General features: G+C 34.2%; 2 long non-coding RNA genes across 3 annotated transcripts in view; one reads left to right on the forward strand and one right to left on the reverse strand.

Annotated features, from left to right (window-relative positions):
- The window catches only part of LOC149788843 (uncharacterized), a 32797-nt gene extending 22535 nt beyond the window's left edge, over positions 1-10262 (forward strand). For both annotated transcript variants that reach the window (XR_016424447.1, XR_016424446.1), the window contains one exon: positions 9792-10262. This is a non-coding gene — a long non-coding RNA (uncharacterized LOC149788843). The remainder of the gene's footprint in view (positions 1-9791) is intronic.
- Positions 825-5621, reverse strand: LOC149788844 (uncharacterized). Its single transcript, XR_016424445.1, has 2 exons — positions 4920-5621; positions 825-1102 (listed from the first exon to the last, which is right to left on the reverse strand). It is a non-coding gene; the product is annotated as an uncharacterized LOC149788844 (long non-coding RNA).
- Positions 10263-22402: the final 12140 nt, after the last annotated feature.

The raw sequence follows: 22402 nt of genomic DNA on the forward strand, positions 1-22402 counted from the left end.
TACATTTCAATCTTCAGCTCGGAGATTATTTTGAATAGCACTTTCGATTATGCAGAACTTTGCTCACTACAAATTGTGTTTGCAATAGGAAGACTATTTGGTATTTAATTCGCAATGCCGTAGGTTATTCTGACATTATCACATGTCACCTATGCGTATACATTATTTGTTGAATTTAACAAAGCATGCTGCTTATAACTCTTTTCTGACACATAGATTTAGAACATAGGGTCTTTAAAAATGATCTTTATACAAAAACGTTTGTCGGATGCATCGTTCTGTAAATACATTTCTCAGACATTCCGCTATGTTAATATATTTGACAGACACGTCTTTTCTCTCAATACATTTGACAATTGGATCTCCCTGTCGAATTTGTAAATAATTCATATCTGAAAATGGAAAGGATTTGATTTAAACCCTGAAACCTTTTGACATGGAAAATGTTGTAGAGATAATAATCTAGTCAGAAAATATAATCCTATATATGCCACCATTCTTCGTAAATCATAACGTATGTTTAATTTAGTCTTAAGGAAGTAATTTTAAATTTATGAAATGGTATACCGATGATTTACCCCCATGATGTTCTCATCACACAACATAATATATATATATATATATATATATATATATATATATATATATATATATATATATATATATATATATATATATATATATATATATATATATATATATATATTATTTATCAGCGTATTTTAAAAGTCATCTTGACCGTTTGCAGATTGATTTGTTTTTCAGATTGTCTCTGTTTGGAGAGAGAGAGAGAGAGAGTGACGCTGAGGTTGACATACACGAAAGAGACTTGCATCAACGTTTATTAAGAAATACATTAATCATTTGAAGTACATGTCCAATATGACAGTTCTGACTTGATCATAATGTAGTATATTTTAATTAGTAACAAATGTTCGTAAGAAACATGTTTTATCTCTTCATTTTCACTTTCCATAGAGGATCGGTAAGATACGCCCCTGTCTGGTACAATGACGTTTGTCCCCGCTCAATGTATAACCCATCATGCAGGCATCACACGAGTACCATGCAGTGCAGCTTGTACATTTAATCACTCCACACGCTGTAATAATAATAATGATAATAATAACAATAATAATAATAATAATAAAGTGCTAATAATGACAATAATAAAAATAGGGCCGAAGAAGTCGTAGAAAAAGACGAAGAAGAGGAAACAAACAGCTTCATACCAGGAACATATCAACGATAAAATGTACACAAGATGTAACAATATCATTTTAATAAAGCTGCCGAGCACGAAGTACTACTACTGTAACTACTACTACTACTAATAATAATACAGATTACTTGCAACAAAACTTTTCGCCGATGCGGAAGTTTAGGATAATGCACACAGACATAAACTCAAATATACGGTCTACACACCTGAACACATGTTGGTCAGCCCTCAAAAATTGAACTCCCCCGACGGACAGATGGGAGGACCCATAATTTATATATTTGTTACATTATAAATATATAAATACTAATGACACACTACCAGCCTAGCGAGGTTAAAATGTAAAAGTATCTATTTTGTTATTTTCAATATTAACTAAGTACACGTTGATTATTGTCCCCAGAAATTCCATTTAGGGCATACGCCATTTTAGAACACTAACATCTAACTGCCGTTCGCGGTGGTGCTAGTCTTAAATTCTGCCTTCAATTGTATGCGAGAGCAGTTGCAGCTTCTCGTGGGTCAGTGATTCTTCTCGGAGTTTTCCTAGGTTCTTTCTCCACCAGATTTACTGGCCAACTTGAATAGAATATCATGAGCTGACAAATGGCATAACTCATTTAACAACAGCAACAGCATACGAATTACAAGGAACATAATAGAAGTGTTTGGATCATTCATTCCTTATTTTACTAGCATTGGACTCTATAGGTCGAATCGAATCAAATTAGCAACAGCATTTGCAAAATGTCGATAGTGACAGTATTAGTTCTAAATATCGTTGCTACAGTAGTAGCAGTCGAAGCAGCAGCATTAGTAGTAGTAGTAGTAGAAAATCGGCTATAACAGTAGGAGTAGTGGTACTTAGGGGTAATTCTACTGAAACGGTAGTCACAAAAGTGGTAATAATAGTAGGAGTAGCAGTAACAGTAGCAAAATAATTCCTAATGAGAGTAGACGTGGCAAGAAAAGTAGCAAAATGCGTCCTAATAACACTTCAGTTAGCAGTAACAGTAGTAAAACGAGTCATAATAACAGTACAAGTATAATAATATCCTCAAAGGATCTATCCCATTCGCATCTGCGCGAGACCATCACTCCAAGAGGTATACAGTTGGACATGTTTTCATACCATCCAACATGTTTATCGATGGTACGACACAATAAAATGGGGCCCCGAGTTGCCGAGTGGCCTAGAGGACTGCACGTTACGGATCACTGCCATATCACCTCTGTCTGCTTGAGACAGAGTATCTCGTTCAGCTAATGTGATTATGCGAGTTAGCTTGTCGGTATCTTCTCTTCGATCCGTGATTCTTTCCTGGGTTTTCCAGGGTTCTTCCTCCACCATTTATACTGTCCTCCATGTATTGCCTATCTTGTACTGAAAAATGGCGTTAAACCCTACAAGAACAACAGCAACACAATAATCTTGGAAATATTGGCAGATAATATGACATGCGATTGTATAAAACTATAATGGTGGATATGTTTCATTAAAAATGGCAAGACGTCGCAAGATAATATAATGTTGGACATGTTGTCATTCAATAAGTCAAGCGATGGGACGTTAGTATAATGTATATTTCGTTGACATTCCAAATGACAAGCAATGGTACGACACTAACTAGAATTGAAAGTTTTTTTGTCAGAAATAAAATAATGACTCAAATACCAAAATCTTTTCAAGAAGAAAATGCGGAGAGATAGAGTGCAGTTATCGTTAGACAGCTAATGTGTCCAGTCTGATTATCACACAATGTATTTGGTCCCTATGTCGTAATAGGCCGTTTCATTATGACGCCATTTCTTTCGGCTGTATGGCTTTATATACATAATTTCGTTATTACACCATGTATTTTGCAATATGGCTATATATACCGAGTTTATTTTTATACTCCGTATATGGGTCGAATGGTTTATTAGCACAGGAAAAACCTATGCAATTTAGCTAAAATGGGCCGCATGTCTTTACCTACAGAATTTCTTTACTAACCATGACAATGAACCGTATGTTTTTATAACCGATTTTCAATATTACACCATGTGTGTTTGCCGTTCGGCTTTATATGCCGAGTTTATTTTTATACTATGTATATGGGCCGTATGGCTTGATATACTGAATTTTTTATACTAAGTATATGGGTCTTATGGCTTAATATGAGCACAGGAAAACCTATGATATTTAGCACCTACTACCAAACACGAATTTCTAGATTATTTTTGGCCATAGCTATTACGTCAAAACAAACAATCTGGCAATAGGAAAACGAATTTAGCTTTTTAAAATCTCTAAATTTTTCAAAGATAACACTGTCCAAAATATTTAAAAGTTTTTTTTAAACAAGACTTGCAAAATGTATATGGGAGCAAATGCAGATGTATCTCAACAGCATAATGGCATGCATTCGAAATATATTCTGATGTTGTGGGGGTAGATTAAATTTTGTAACTATCTCTATTCAAATTACACTCTGACATTTTGGATGAGTGATCAGAACATTATTGCTTCGATGTATTCAAAACTAATATTTCTGTTGTGGGGAAGTGACCTCAGCATTGTAACTACGAACTGCCTCTTAAATAGACTGATTCCTAACTAAATGTAACTCGTTCGGACATGATCAACGTTATGTAGTATTTAAGAACTAAACAAACTTGAAAGCATCTTTTCTAGTGATGATTTATTAAATATGTTGTACGTCACTGCAAGTACCATTATTTAATGCACATTAGACAGTGGAAAACATTCAATTAGAGTAAGAATTAGGTCAAATAATAAGGAGCTTAATTTAAATGATTTTTTTGTACTGTACAATAAAGAATAAAATGATAATGTATTTAAGCATGCACATATAGTTGAAATGATACATACAGTTTTTATTTTTTCTGATTATAAATGTATGCGTCTTCGCACTCCCTTGGATTTATAATTTATATTTTAATAATCCATGAAGACAAACATTTACTCTAGCTACATTTTACATGCAATGTAACAAAGGACATGCCTAATGGCTGGTCAATGCACACTTAAGTATTCCATCCAATCTCTAGCCAGTATATACATTGTTTCCGAAGTTAATACAGTGAAGTTAATTTACGCGAATAGAACATATTGTACTTTACATGATGCGTTCAATTTATTGGTAATGCAAATATCTAGTATATAAATCTCTTACACACCTTTTACATCTCCAACAAATTAATATGCAAAGACAAGACTATGCAGAAGATAGAAAATTGGATACACATAGATGATAAGTCCTAAGATATCAGACGCATAAGCTAATACATTTTTATCCATAATGGAGGAATTTCTACCCAATACCACGTGTAATGGATGAAAGCCAACCGTTAGGGCAACAAACTGCTACAAAGATAAAGGCAAGATTAGAAGTTAATAGGTCAAATATGAAGCTCATTATGGTAACAGCATCAGCGTTTCAGAAAGTTACATGCCCAGACTTTGCAAAATAACCTCTCACGTTTTTAAGAGTGATTTAAAATGTTAAAATATGAGGTTGATAGTACATTAGTTGGAGAGAAATCGATCTAGGAGTGATGTTGATATTAATTTGAATGTATTGGGTATATACAGTTTTACTCTGCTGACGTGAATTCACACAGCGAAAAAACAAGTTAGAATGATCAATGTATGAATAAAACATTTAAATAAAATTAAATAAAATATACTTACGAACAGTGAATTGGCCGTATGCAGGTTTCATGCATGTTGCTGCGAAACATAATAAAAAGAAAGAAAGAAAAATTTCTTTCATCGTGAATGTCGAATATCAACTCGCTTGCCTTCCGCTGATAGAATGAACGTACGACTGGGCCGACTACTCATTTATATACTCACCTGTAATTGTGCAGCGTAACTGGGAACGATAGTTGCACATAAAACTGCGTATCACTTAATTTAAATTTAGTGCTAGGCGTAATGAATCATATTTCTTACAATGTTTTCTTCAAGGTCGAACGTAAACAAAATTATTACATTTATCAGATTATTTTTCTGGCGAATAGCTACCCTTTGAAAATTTCAACTTGTAAGCAGTGGAAAGCAACAATAAAGTCTAACGAAAATACACAGCATTCATTCGAATAGATATATTTATATAGTCTGCAATATAACTCATTTGGAACTTTCTCTTAAGCTGTGTGCAGGTTAATGCGTATTACAGTCTTGATGACATTTAATGCAATGGATTTCATGCAAATGCTAAACAATACAAAATATTTTACTAACTGAGTGATTTTGTACCGTATTGTAAATATTTAAGTTACAAGCAATGACTTCATGTCCTGTTCTGTAGATATAGATTCGATTTTTTTAGTTATATTTAACTACAAAGAAAATAGAAAGTGCTTCTTTTGGGCCTGAGATCGGTGCTCATATCGAACTTTTCACAAATGATTATTTCGGTACGTTCTCGAGTGTTCATTCCAGACCGCCTTTGAGAAACACTTATTTATATTTCTTTAAAGCCGAGTAGAGGTTGAGTAATGATTGTAAACGTTAATCGTAGTATAGTTTGAAAAATCCACTAATTCAAACAATTACGCGTGGCTATGTTAATCAAATATAATTGAGTGATTTGCTTGAATAATGAAAATGGCATCATTCCTGGTGACTATCCTTTCAAATCTAAAACCTTACTCATAATTTTGTCTTGACACTATTACGGATGCACTTTTCAACAATCTCGATGGTATAATATTTGACAATTCTTCATTAAAGGATATGCCTCCTTGTGCCATGATTGCAAAACAAATATGTATTATTTCAATACAATTGTGTTTTAATGTGGGAGTTGTAAAATCCATCGCATTCAAAAGCGCATTTCTTCTAATATTCCAAGTCAGCGAATTTAGACTCAGTAACATTAATAATCACATGAAAAAGCCAAGAGAACATACAGTCGAAATTTTGTGAATACTTGAGTTCTGGCGGAAGTTAAGGAGCAGTAGAGAGAGTGCAGGGACACGTTTGTCACTGATAATCCAAGTACCGTCTACTTCACCCTGAACAAATATCTTTTTTTCTCTTCTGATAATTAATAATCGTCGTATCATCGACACCATCGGTGTTGCGTACCATCTCCATCTATGCGAAATTAATTTTTAACATTACAAATACTTTTAATAAGATATGACATCAAACAGAGCTGGTCTTGGTGGGTCAAGTGTCCTTCTAACAAGATCAAACCTATATTCAGGCATACACTTAATCTTTGATAATAACTCTTGTATATTATAATTAAGAGAAATATATATATATATATATATATATATATATATATATATATATATATATATATATAGATAGATAGATAGATAGATAGATAGATAGATATCATTGTTCAAACAAATAATAAATGCAAATTTTTTATGATAGGCTCTACAACTCATTGTTACGAAGCTTGCGTAAACTGTTAGGATTTTACTTACAATGTGTACGGAGAGGGAGTTTAGGACCTAAACCGTGTTTGAAATGTGGTGTTGTGGTTAGAGGAAAAACACAGCTGTGTGTGCAGTGTTTTGGTAAAAATCACAGAGAGCTGAACAGATATTATGATGCAAAATGTAATACTGATAATAATGACAAGGTCATACGAAATGCAGAAGATAATATCGCTAGATTTTCAAAATAATTATATAGACAAATGATCATTGAGACAAATAATATTATATATAAATGGGGAATTTGTGAAACATTTCATCATCAACATGTCAATAATACTGGTTATCTTATATTCATTACCGTGGGAAATAAAATGTATCTTTGCCATACATTTATTTACGACTGTGTTCGGGGGGTAATCGAAGACGGTCTTGTGTCCGATCATATTAATGGGCTCAAACTCAATAGTTCATTACAAAATTTACGAGGACTTAAACTGATTGAGAATTGTAAATTTGGTAAGACTGTAATGATAATTAAGCCAAAGTAGTTGTAACTACAAATGTAGTGACAGGCGAAAAAATAGATATTCAATCGACATATGCAGCTGGCAAATATTTAGATATTTGCTGGTATTCAGTATACATTGTCGCAAATAATATAACCAAATCAGCATATTCGAAGAAGTATAGACAGAAAATAATACTTCATTATATCCCATTCTGTTTGCGGCAAACTCTCCAGATGAAGAGAGATACCTCTGTCGAGAAAAGCTCTCTCTGGTGATATTGCAATTTCTGCCGAAGTTATATGATCAATACGTGTTGGATTAAAATAGTCAATTTCTGATACAACTTGATTTTTTAAAATGTTATATAGTTTCAATGATTTTTATTTTTGATCATCATTAATATACTCCAGATTAAAATTTTTAAATAGATTTACTAATGGTGCAGATATGTTATAATTTTGTTTTTCATTTGTGAGGAACTTAAGTTTGGTTCTGCTGGTTTTTATGTTCTGAAGAAACCTCAGGCCAACCTTAAACAGATCGGATCGAAGATTTATAAGTATCTGCAACATAATCTCATAAAGTTGGTTATCAATTTAATTATGTGCTGGAATTCATCATTGACTTGTTCGATTTGATATGTACCTGTGGCAATTCCAAAAATTTGCTAATCGGGAGTTTCATCATTTTTATAATTATTTGCAAATACAAGCGAATTAGTTGCTGGCAATCCACCGAATAATTTTAATAACATATTTGACCAGCTCGTAATTATTCTAGCGATCTTTCTTGCGCTGGAATTGCAGTTGCTAAGTTAACGTTAAGTTCAGTGTTTTTGGAGCTTGCTGATATCATAATTGTTTTTGACGGGGCTGTATTAATTACAATTTGCTTGAGTAATTCGTTCGGCGTTGACATTATTATTATTATTATTATTATTATTAGTATTATTAAAACCAGATGTAGATTCTATCAAAGTCATTGCTTCCTTGTAGATTTTAACCATCTCTGTGAACTCAAAATCTGATATTTATTTTATCACAAAGGATAATATCGAATAATTTGGAGCAAGCTAGTATCGCTGTACGTAATTGTATTATATAAGCATGCAATTTATTGCTTGGAAATGTGCATATTATGTGCGATGATATTAAGAAGGCCAGCAATTGTTCATGCATCTGAAACACAAGTTGTTACAACTGCTGATGCCATCACTAGTGATAGTGTAATTGTTGATAATAATTCACCAGTTCCAGCAATAACAGCAGACACTAAATAAACAAATGTCAGCAACAATTACACGTTTGCTATATTGTTTTTACTTTTACTGTATTATGTTCAAAGATATTTTTTTAGTTTTGTTTACCATTCTCATGCTTGATTATATAATCAATTTTGAGCTGCACGTTGAACGTTGATGGGAATGTTCCTTATATTTTAATTATTTGGCGACTAATTCAGGACACCAATAATAAATTAAGCCGAATCTCTTTTTTTCGGGCTCCACAGTAAATATTTTGTCGTTTTACTCCAACATCAGTAACAAATATCCAGGAGGTACAACTGACGCAGTCAGTGGAAAACGAAGTTTGAAATTTTTAATGGAATTATTGACTGGTGATCGTAATGCTTGTCCAGATGCAACTTTATATACTACACTGTGGGTAATTCTTTTATTTTAGAGTGTTATTTATCGACGTCTTGAGGTGTTTCCCTAAAACAATCAACAATGCCATTTATTCTTTTTCGAAAACCGGAAACAGTTTTTACATGATTAGTATAATTTGTTCTTAATGAAAGCATTTCATTATTAACTAAAACTAAAGTGTTATTGGTAGGGTGCATGTTTTCGTTACAGCGTCATTATCTGATTCTGGTTCTCCAAGACCAGCAATTTTATTTTTAGACATATTGAGAGAACTAGTGATTTCATCACCGGATACTTGCACTCCATCACGAATGCTCACTAATATCGTTGACATAATAACACCGGGTTTAATTTTTACATTACCATCAAACATATCTATGTTATTTTCAGTTGCTTTGCCATTAATTTTAACGATATCTTTGAATGCAAGATTGCTTGTTTTTAGTTTTCCTTGCTAATCGTGAAATACAACCACTTCGTTTGGATGTACAATTGCAAGCTTGAATAATTCAGATATTTCATCACTAATCTGTTTTCTTATATATTCATACGTTATTCCATCGGATTTTTTGTTGTTGTTGTTTAGATGAACATAGTCCGTAAATATGAACCATTGGTAATGTTGAAAACCAGACTGGAGTTTTTATTTTGTTTACGTAATTTAAAAACTCTTTTGGTGGCGCCAGTCCATACCAATCAAAATAAATAATTTTACGTGGACCAATCGTGTTTGACACCAAATGAGTACCGGAACGTGTATCGATATTAATGACTCCAGTTTCAATATTGTTTTATTTCTTGAAATTAGTCACGAATGAAAATACCTCTGAAAGGTTTGTTATGTTTAAATTTTTAGCAGCATGAAGTATATCAAAATTTGACATTGTAAATATCAACGAAGTGTTCCCGGAAGTCTCAGTCCTCTGCCGTATCGATGAGGAGTTTCTCCTATCCTTAGACACCCTCCCCTGTTTTAAATCCTTGTCATGTTGCTTTCTTTAAGGCAATCCCGTGAGGAGTTCAAACAGCACCGAGTGCAGCTGCTTCTGCAACAGCTGGGACCGCAACGGCTATTGACACTGGTAGAGCTGTAAGAAGTGGAAATATAATGCCTCTTTTAATTGAGTCTGTTACTGCATCAGCAAAAATATTGAGTGTAACGCCTGTGTTTGATTGTTTCCTGATTTGGCGTTCAGGTAGTGATAATATATTTTGACCACCTGTGCTCTGATCTTCTTTTGTGATATTTGTATTAAACAGTCTTTTGTAGAATTTGATTAAAGTCTTTTCAATATGACCAGAGATCAGACTGACACTAACATGATGATATGAAATAAATATCGTGAGGAATTTAATTACATGTTTTCTATCGGTATATCAACAGCACGCATTCGCCCGAAAGTGCCTTCAATTATCATTGATTTATCGCTGTGTAAAACTTCATTTGCTTTATGATTAGGAATATCTACATCAACTTGTGTTTCTTGACTTTCATTCAGGTTTTGTTTAAGAGCATCACGAACAGGAAGATATCTTCTAAATGCTTCTAATCTTTCTTGAGCTAGTCTACTAGTGTAAGACTCCATTTATTGATATAATAACGATTTAATTACAGCAGCAGAGAGGGTGCGACCTCAAATAAGTGTCGCGACAGGTAAATAAACTTTGAAAAACACAAACGATAGAGAAAAAGTAACCTATTTAGAGGAAATCTCATTAAGTTTTAGGCTTGAGTTTGACGTTATTGACCTTATTTATTTGTTTTTTTTTTCGTATGAGGTTTTATGTTTATAAATGGACTTTTTAACAAGTGGTATGTTTACCCTCTCAGCTGCTTAGAGTGCACTATCAGCAATTATAAGATGGAAAAGCATCAAAACACATGTTCTTATTTGGTCTCGATAATATATCCCAAATCGCTTATAAGCGATACTCGGCTTTGTGCAAATCAGTTCGTTCATAAGAACTAAAGCCACGCCTTACTTGCAGTAGATTTCATACCTCACGTTCATCCTTCCCCAACGATGTATGTCCACAGCGATAAGAATGTCACCTCATCTTAGGGACAATACACACTCACACTTTCTCTAACCATGCATGAAAAACAAAACGTACTCCAACAAATATTATTCTACATCTCTTGGATTTGATTTGGCTTGGTTTCTTCAACGGATATCCGATCACGTTTGATGCATTTGTTGACTCGAGTCTGGCGAGTGGAACGTGGAAGGAGTACGGAGTGGAAACACAGAATCGTGGGTAAAATGCGGAATCGAACATGTGTCACAAATATCTTTTTTAGAATACCTTTTGAATAAAAACAAGTCATGATAACACGTGATTAATAGTGTTTTATCTGCATATATCCGAACCAAACTTGCACCAGTTTTTCTTACCCTTTATGGAAGTGTATTGATACCAAATTTTCACAACGTACCCAACCATAAACCTTACAAATCGTTGTTGTTTTTGATGATGGTGATGATGAGGGTTCCAACGGTTACAGGAGAAGGTTTTATTCATCTCGGAAGATTATTTTTATCACCTGATCACCGTTATCAGCTGCTTACAATGTCGACATCACTTACTCGTGGTTGCTTCCTTTCTGAAGTTTTAATGGTAGGTTACTGCGTGGTAAGAATGCGTCTATTGATTTCTGTCTGGATACACATTGCCATACGTGCAGTAAATATAAGGTAACTCGAATTTTGAGGTGCAAATTATCTGAGCGACTATTCGTATGAACTATTGGTATAATTTAGTATTATCTAATTGTTTTGTCAGTGCACATTGTTCATTAGTATTATCTAATTGTTTTGACAGTACACATTGTTCATTCGAATAAATAACATTTTTATAAAAGTTTGAGAACATACAATTTGTACTCTACGTAGATTCTCATATCGCATTGCCTGAAACATGTCAGCACCATCTCCTATGCTATCTAGAAGACGCAGGCATGAACAAAAGGATATTACAGATTCGGTGGTATCACCGACAGCACGTTGCAGACACATCTGCCTGTTGGCTTAGTAATTAGTTCTCATATGTACACTGTTTATAAATATATTTAATAATTGACTCTAATATATTCCAAATCTGAAATGAGCAGAAGGCTTAATACTCGATGTCATGTCCATCAACTCACCTTAATGCATTACATTTTATACTCACATTTACCAACTTAAATTTGCCACCGACTGTAGCTAGATCAAGTTCACTAGAATTAAATGTACATGATCCCAAATAATCCAATCCATATTTTAAAAACTGTATCCGAATTCTGATAACGCCATAAAAATAGAAATCACTGCTTAACATACAACTTTGGCAGATACAGCCACACTGGATAGTCTTATTAGCAACCTATGTTTGGAACTTCATGCCGTTTGACATACACAATTATAACTGAGTTTCTGAATTTTCACTTGCATGAAACACCTGCTGTCGGTACGTAAGATACCTCTACCCTACAACTGCGTTCAAATTGAAACACGGTAAAGTTGCATACAAGAACACTGAGCAGAAGTCACGTGATTCGCTTGAGCAGGTTTAAACCGGACCGTTCTATCAGCAACAACAACAGCAACATCAACAACAATAATAATACTAATCCTAATAATAAAAATAATAAAAAACTAATAACAATACTAATAATAATACTTCATACTGTCATTTGAAAAACAAAATTATAATAGAGTTAGCGAAATTTTAAGTCCATTGTCGAATGACAAAAGCTGCTGTCGGAACGTAATTTACCTCTAGAAGATGACAGTGCTCAAATAGAAACACGGTATAGCTGCATATAAGAACTCTGCGAATACGATACGTTTTGACTAGGTTTAAACCGTACCGTCGTATGATAAACAACACCAACAATGCGTTGCTACTACTACTACTGCTACTACTACTATTATTACTAATACTAATAATAATACTAATACTACTGATAATGATAATGTGGATTTCGTACAGGGTCTAAACTTTAGAAGCTCCAACAGTTTTACAATATTAGATAACATATCAGAAACATATACAACATCGAGATTGCTAAACCAAACACCACGAAATTACCAAACAGAAACATGTTGACAATACTGAAGTAAATTAACATTAATAAGACTTTAGGTCACCTTTTGTTGCATCAAGATTGGAGTTTTATGAGCACTCTTGAATCATAACACGATTTGATTGTATATAAAATAGGTGAGCAATTCGCTCCACGTAGATTGGCCCTGGTAAGCAAAAATATTATTTTCCTTATGCCTTAGTTTTGCCATTTGGAATAATGTGATTGCAAGTTTATAGATGGAGTTTACACATAGGTGAGGTAAGATATTTATATCGAAAATGGACCCAGCTAATGAAATCTAGCATAGTGAACTGATGTTGTGCTTGATTCTGGATCGATTGGGTAGCCACAAATGGTTACAGAGGAGGGGTAGATGTGCTCAGCGTTTTTGTACTCTAATGATCAACCGAGCAGTCGTGTTTTGTATTTTCTAAAGTATCAGTAATATATACTGAGACAAACCAGACCAAGGATAACCATCTTTGTCCAGTCTCGCAAAAACTAAGGTGACACAAGTGTTTTAGTGGCATCAACGTAAAGAAAATTGTTAGTGGGGATGATGTGTCACAGTTCCAGATATATAACATTGTTAATGTTCATTACATGTTGGTGTAATGTGACCGTACTGTCTACAGTGATATATAGATATCGTAGTGAGTAAATGTTATGTCGATTTTGCTGATACGTATCGTTTGTGTTAAAGGACGTGAATGAGAAAGTCTGTGCGTGGTCATCAGGATGCCTCAGTTTCATCATCATTCATCAACTGCATGTTTTATGTCATCCGTTTACTTCATATCGGAAATGGATATATCGATGTCTTGATGGTTATCTCAACTTCTGTTGAGCGGCCAGATGTGTATATTTGTCATCCACGTACATTGGTGAGAACTTAATGTCTATCTATCATGCTTGAGAACGACTGATATTTTATAAGGAAGGAAAGGTGGCCATGAACATAACCTTGTCGAACACCAAAACATAGATCAGCTTGGTTGGATTGTTGTCCATTTAAATACACTTTTTGTGTCATGTTGACCATGTTGATCTTTAACCATAGCCAGGTTGCATCTTGAATACCAAATACATCATGGAGAGAGTAAATTGGTATATAAAGGTATATTTTGCCAAATACCGCACAGAAAGAAGTTGAGAGCTATACTATTTTGACTATCCAAAGGTAATGGAAGGTCTCTATCTACTCTGTGAAGCGCTGTTTCAGTACATTGGCGAGGGTGATATGCAAATAATAGATTGCTGAAAAGGTTTTTTTTGTAGTCAGATGAGAAAGAAATTGGGATAGAAAATGTTTTTCCAAGAATTTCTAAATAAATTGAGGTTACAAACGAGGTAGAAGTTCTTTAGAAAGGTTGGATCATGGATTGGTTTCTTTAACAGAGGCTTTACAATGGCAGGTTTGAAAAATGACTGGAATTCCCGAGATGAGCCAGAAGTTATAATGACATCGGTAATGAAGACAACATTCAATCTAAACACTCGGGCAGAAGAACAACATTTGTATCATTCTTTCAACAGCTTCATAAATCTACTTTTGAATAGTGAGGCTGGTGGAAAGCCACAAAGAATGCAGCCTTACAGCGGTCTCGTTCAGCAGTTAGAAGCTTGACCCATACACTCTTATATAAAGGAGAACATATTTGAATTGATATTCTACACAAGTTTGCTGGGACATATCTTTCAAACAATAAACTCAACCACTTGTCAAGATGAAAAGATGCATAAGAACGCTCATCTATATCGATAAAAGCAAGGGACTTCTATTAGTGTAGCCTTGTCAGCGATGGAGTAGGTACAGTTGAAATTGTAGTAGCAGTTGTTCGCAATGTGGTGATGTTAATCACATATCATGAGATCCTAACCCTAGGAAAGAGTGGGTCTATAAGAAGCAAGAACATCTAGAGACAGCAAGAGACAGGACAGAGAGAGACAGAGAGGGACAGAGAGAAAGACAGATACAGGGAGACAGAGAATGGGGGCGGGGAATTTATTCATATGAAAAACGTTATGGTCCTTCATTGCAAGAAGTAAAATTCGTCTGTTTTTGTGCCTGATGCTCAGTACATATCAATATACAAAAAGCTAAGCATGCAGATGAAATGGCAGAACGTTTCTTTGCCCAGAGATACACCGCAGTCGACGAAGGAATAATTTGATAATGCGACCCATAGACAGCAAGTGCGGCCCACAAGTAAGATACTCTTGCAACAAAGTGATTTAACGAGAGATAACATGGTAGATGGAGGGCACAAAAGATGAATGAAATTAGCAATAAGCAAGAAATAATAATGTAATTTTATTTTACAAAACCTAGTTTAATACTACCATTTTGACATTCCAATGTCTTAATGACTTACATATATTAAACCCTAACCCCATCCACCAGCAAATATTTCGTAAGTAGTCTCTGCTTACGGTCAGATTTTTCAACGAAGATCTTTCATCTGTCGTCAACCTTTTATCACGACTCTAATTTTAGCTGCAAAGTGTAAACACATGTTTTTAATGGTAGAGTTAATTTATGTGTCTAGCTGACATGCACAGCAGTATTAACAACATGACAGTTCTTGCTAGAAATGTGTTTGAGTATGTCTATCGATTAACAAATGCTATACTATCGAGCTCCTCAATGTAATGCTCAATCACTAAGGTAGATAAACAGTGCAAAAAACATAAGTTTTAACAATGAAACTATGAGATATGGACTGCAGACAACTACAGTCGATGACTTACAAGGACAATCATGGCTCAACAGTTTTGTTCTTTTCAAATGATTTAAGTTTAAAGTTTTTTTAAGTCCCATATTTTCCTGACTGATTATCCTCGATATTTTAAAAAGGCCTGCTACCTGTTAAGTATTGTCAAAAGTACTCTTATTTTATTTTGTGTCTGATTGATGGATATAAGTTGAATGTCAGTTTAATTATAGCAGAGTATACATTTTAGTTTTACTGGCAATGTGCACCTATAAAAAAATGCAGTAAGTTCTTATAACACTAGGCCTTAACTTCTTTCAACTCTACATGTATGCACTTTGAGATGATGATACTACTGTGGCAAAACATAAAGCCCATTAAGGTTGTTTCACCAAATATTCTTGTCTTTACATAGGGAATATTTACACAATAACCTCTCAGACGAGGTTTTTAGAAGTGATTTAAACATTTTTAAATCTTAGGGTCTTACTTTATTACAGTGAATAAGAATGCATCATGGTGCTATGATGACATTAATTTTAATGTTTGATATCTACAGTTAGATTGTGCTGGTCTGAAGTCACACAGCCAAAATACTATGTTAAATGATCAACGTATGGAGATAACATTTACAACAAAATACTAATGAACAGTCAATTGGCAATAGGCAGGTTTCATGCATGCTGCTGATAAACATAATAAAGCACTGAAAATAAACTTTACTTGATCTTGAATGTTTAATGTAAACATGCACGCCATCAATTGTTAAAACTAACACATGACTGATCCGCCTTTTTCTTTACATATATTCCCGAAATTGCGCAATAGAATTGAATATGATCGTTTCAACTACAAAAGCCGAATGTACTTACGTTTAAATGCTTCACTAAACGTATTGACTCATCTTTATCTTACTAGATTTTCTTCTAGGTTGCACGTAATCAAAATTATTAAATTTATCTGATTTATTATTTTTTTTTGGCGAGCAGCTACAAATTCGATAATTGCAAATGATATGTACTTCAAAGCTCCATGAAAGTCTAAAAAATATATACAGCATTCAATTCAAATGGGTATATTCTAGTCAATGCAATACAACTTACGTTGATCTTTTTTCCTAAGTTGTGTCCTGGCTAGTGCAAAGTACAGTCTTCGTGTGAATTGTAATACTTAGCTAATGTAATGGAATTTATGAAAATGCTAAACAATAAAAACAATTACGTAACTTGGTGTACATTTACCCTAATGTCAATTTAATTCGTAAAATGTCAGTATTCAACTCACCATCAATCGCTTCATGGCCTGTTTTATCGATATGTATTATATTGGTTTAGTTACTAGAATAAATGAGTTGACCCCAACTACCCCCTCTGTCTCAAGTAATGGCAGAAGTTTTTTTTTGCCGCAAAGAAAAAAGAACCTTTCACGAGAGTTTTTCTCTGGCCTTACTGCAGTGCCCCTTTTGGACCTTACACGGATTGTCATTTCGAACCCTAAGCTAGTGCTCATTTCTGACAATTCTCAAGTGCTCATTTTAGACAGCGCTTGAAGAAACACTTGTCCTATAGTGACCAAGCCGTGCTGAGTTGACGCTATGACTGATAACATTAATAGTCTCATAGTATACAAGCTCCACTCATTGAACAATTAAGACTGGTTATAGTTATATTCAAAAATGTCATTTAAAGATTTGCTTAAATAATGAAATTGGCATCATTCCTTATGATCGTTCTGTCCAAATCTAAGATGTAGACTTACGTTTCGTTTCACACTATTGCTGTCACAGTTTTCAACAATGTCGATAATATCATATTTGGCAATTGCTCATTAAAAGAAGTGCCGCCTTTCGTCGTGATTGAACATTTTAGTTAATTGTATTATATGCAGTTGTTGTATTTTTGTAATACAAATATGTTTTATATCGATAAAGATTATCCCCTCTGTGTCGGAATTCTAAAATCCCTCTCACACAATAATTCATTTCTTCCTATATTCGAACTCGGCAAATTTACATTCAGTAGCATTATACTATAAGGTGTGTCCAGCAAGCAAATCCAATTCTTCTGACGCTTTTGACTTAAAGTTCATTTGTTTCATGGAAAAAGCTGTTGCAGCAAATTTTCATGTAATGACGTATACAATCCCAGAGAACAGATAATGTGAATCTTTGCGTTCTGGTGGAAGCTAAAGTGCACAAACAACAGTCATGAAATGAACCAGCTTCAAAACAAATGTCCGAATTGGGTCTCGGGGTTTAATGGAAAGATAAAGCTGTTATGAACAAACTTGCGGATAAAGCGTTTGTCAGACATAACGTTGCCGCAGATTGGTTGGACCTTACAATCATTTTAAACGTACTTGCTGCGAATAAAACAAGATATCAATATGCTAATGAAAACAATGCAAGATAATTTTTATTTGTAAAATGAAAAAAAAAGAAGTTCAACGACCACTTATTCCGTCCCTTTTTCTGAACTAATTTGCAAACTTTACAATATTCTCGTCATGCCGTTAATGTGTATAGAAATAACTGAACCAATTTCAAACTGCTGACGTCTATAGACATATTTTTTTTCTATGAATACAGACATAACTGAAACACATTCAAGATGTTAGGTAATAAAGACGTAATTGAGTCACATTCACACTGTACTAGAAATTTGCACCGCACTTGAAACTTAAACATTGTTTACATTTTTATTCGAAACGGATTTGACGACCAATCATTGATTAATGTGGCTTAACTATTTCTAAAAGTAAAATTGGTTAAAATGAAAAGGACCTTAGACAAACGCTTGTACTGCTCAGACTGTTCATAATAGTAATACATTCATTTGAGACATTCTCATGTCTGTAAATAATTGGACACATGGATATTGCTGTAAATATATTTTTCAGAATTGTCTCCCTATACATTCACTTCATTGATCGGTCTCTCGGTAAATACATTAGACAGATGGGGGTATCCATGTAAATACAACTGGCAGGTGGTTGTCTTTGTAAAATACCTTGACAGAAGTTATCTACAGAAATAAAATTTTCAGATGCTATACAGACATGTGATAGCTGTTGTAGATGTGTTATTACTATTTAATGTGAGTTATTTCTTAAGTAGTTTGTTTATTTCATTATATGCTGCAAGTAATTTAAATTTGAACATAACTGATGATCTTGTCCAAGATTACTAAACGTTTTGTAAACAACACTGGATAACAATAAGGATTAACTATGACTTTTGAAATTATTCACACAGCCTGATATTGTGTACATGCCCTACTCTGTGTGTGTGTGTGTGTGTGTGTGTGTGTGTGTGTGTGTGAATTAGATTTTTAACGTAGCTTAAACAATTTTTCAATGATATCGCTACCATGTCTGCAGTGTGACAGTTTATAGTGATGTCTAGCGCTGTGGCATCATGCCGCAGACATGCAGCATCATGTCCCACCCAGTCACATTATCCAGACACCAGGCCAACCAGTCCTAACACTAGCCCCTGAATCCCCTATTGTAACAAACCACCTACATTTTCAAGAACCCTTATCATGACTTCCCATTGGAATATAATAGAAAACATTTCTAATATACTATAAATCTTGTTGATTGGTAAGTTAGTCATTTGCAAGCAGCATCGGAGCAGAATTAGTTGGGCAGTATATTTGATTTGCGTGAAATTAATTTAATTACAAAACTCGTAACTGTATTAAAAGGGTCTCAAAAATTAAATTCTTGGTCATAGTGATTTGAAAATATGGTGAATAAAATGAGAGAAATAGTTGATTACATAATTGCGATTGAACTAAAGGCTGTCGGAACAAATTACGCCATTGGTATATTATTACATTAAAGACTACTGTCCACTACAAATACATCAAAATCTTCATCTTGGAGATTATTAGGAATAGCACTTTAGATTATTCAGAACTTTATTCATTAAGACTTGTGACAGCAATTCTAAGAATAGTTGATATATAATGCTCATTGCCGGAAGCTATTTTGACATTATCACTTTGTCATCTATGGATATAAATTATTTGTTCAGTTTTACAAAGCATGCTGCTTATCACTCTTTTCTGACACTTAGATTTAGACCATAGGGTTAGACATTGATCTCTCAAAAAATACATTTGTCTGATGGATCCCTCTGTAATTGCATTTCTCAGACGATCCGCTATCTTAATATATTTGACAGACACGTGTTTTCCCTCAATATGTTTGACGATTGGATCTCTCTGTCGAATCCTTAAAATAATTCATATCTGAAAATGGAAAGGATATGTATTTAAACCCTGAACACTTTTGACGTGGAATACGATGAAGAGATAAGAAACTAGTCAGAAAAAATAATCCTATATCTGCCACCATTTTTCGTAAATCATAACATTTGTTTAATTTATTCGAAATGATGTAATTTTTAATTCATAAAACGATATATTGATGTTTTAACCCATCACACAACATAATATATATATATATATTATTTAGGAGCATATTTTTAAAGGTCAACATGACTTTAGGCAGACTGATTTGTGTTTTCGCTTGTTGCGAGAGAGAGAGAAAGAGAGAGAGAGAAAGATAGAGAGAGAGACACATTGAGGTTGACATACACGAAAGAAAGAGACTCGAATCAACGTTTGTTAAGAAAGGCATGAATACTTTTAAGTACATGTCCAATATGACATGCGTTGATCATAATGTAGCATACTTAAATTTGTAGCTTTAATTTATAACAAACATTTTTTTTTCTCTCCATTTTCACTTTTCATAGAAGACCGATAAGATACGCGCCTATCTGGTATAATGTCGTTTGTCTCTGCTCAATGCATAACCCATCATGCAGGCATCACACGAATTCCTTTCCAATCAGCTACTGCATTTACTCACTCCACACCCTTTAATAATAATAAAAATGATAATAATAATAATAATAATAATAATAATAATAATCATAGAATCGATGAAGTCGAATAAGAAGAATACGAAGAAGAGGAAACGAACACATACCAACGACAAAATTTACACAAGATATAACACTGTCAGTTTAATAAAGCTGTCTGGAACGAAGTAATACTGCTACTGATACTACTACTAAATCTACTACTACTACTAATACTAATATTAATTACTTGCGAAACAAATTTTCACAGATGAAGAAGTTTAGGATAATGCAGACAGACATAAACTCAAATATACGGTCTACGAACTCTAATATATATTGGTCAGCCCTCAAAAAAGAACTCCCCGACGGACGGATGGTTAGACACATTATTCCTACATTTGTTACATTGCAAATATATAAATAATAATGACGCATTGGCGCACTACCAGACGACAGAATACTAGTGATGTTAAATTTAAACGTATGGTATATTTTGTTATTTTCAATATTAACAAAGTACACGTTGATTACTCACCCCGGGTGCCCATTTAAGGCATTCGCCAGTTCAAAACGCTGAAATCTAACTTCTCGTGGGTTACAGCCTTAGGCTCTGGCATCGAGGAACGTGCGAGCGGTGGGTCAGTGATTATTCTTGGAGATTTCCTGGGTTCTTAATCCACCAGATTTACTGGCCGACTTGAATATAATAGTAAGCGCTGAGAAATGGCATTACTTCCTTAACAAATGCAATAAAATATGTATTCTCTCGATGCTTGATGGTTAGCCCAACTTCTGTGGAGCGGCCAGCTGTTAATATTTGAGTGTCATCAACGTACATTGGTGAGAGATCTGATGTCTATATATGATGCTTGAGAACGACTGATTCCTTATAATGAAGAAAATCGGTCTTCAACATAACCTTATTGAACACGAACACATATATAAATTTTCTTGAATTGTTGTCCATTTACATGCACATTTTGTGTCATGTTGACCAAGTCGGACTTGAACCAAGCCACATTGCATCTTCAATATCAAATACATCATCGAGGCAGTAGATTAATACATTAAGTTATATTGTGTACAATGCCGCACACTAGGAGGGTGAGTACTGTACTATTTCCACTATTCAAATCTGATGGAAGGTTTATATCTGCACTGAGAAGGGCAGTTTCAATACAATGGCGATTGCGATATCAAGACCGAACATTGCTGAAAAGAGTTATTTGCAGTCAGATGAGATACAGATTGGGATATAAAATCTTCTACTAAGAATATATAAATAAATGTGAGGTTACAAACGAAGTAGTAGTTTCTTTTAAGTAGGTTGAATGAAGGGTTGGTTTCTTGAACAGAGACTTTACAATGGCAGTTTGAAAATTGACGGTAATTCCTGAGATAAGCCAGTAGTTATAATAACCTCGTTAATGAAGGCAATATTGAATCTAAACACTCGGGCAGAAGAACAATATTTGTTCGATTCTTTTAGCAGCTTCTGAACTATGCTTTTCAATAGTGAGGCTGGTGTAAAGCCACCGTGCATTCAGCCTTACATCGTTCTCTTTCATTAGCGAGAAGCTGGTTGCTAACACTCTTATACCATGGATAACACATTAGAATTGATACTCTTCACTAGGTTGCTGGGGCATATTTGTCTTCCAATAAACGCTACCATTTGTAAAAATGAAAAGAAGCATCAGAACTCTCATCTATATGGATAAAAGCACTGACTTCCATTACTACTGCTTTGTGAGCGATGGCGTAGGTACAGTTAAAATTGTAGTTTAGGTTGTTTTCTACTTCGTGATATTAATCACAGAGCATGAGATCCTAACCCTAGGGAAGAAGAGTGGGTCGATACGAAGTAAGACATGGGAGAGAGATAGTGAGAGATTGAGAGAGAGACACATAACGAGACAGAGGCGAGGCGAGGAACTTACTCATATGAAAAG

Source organism: Sinohyriopsis cumingii, chromosome 11 (genome assembly GCF_028554795.1).
Source record: "Sinohyriopsis cumingii isolate HCF-2022 chromosome 11, ASM2855479v2, whole genome shotgun sequence".
Lineage (NCBI taxonomy): Eukaryota > Metazoa > Mollusca > Bivalvia > Unionida > Unionidae > Sinohyriopsis > Sinohyriopsis cumingii.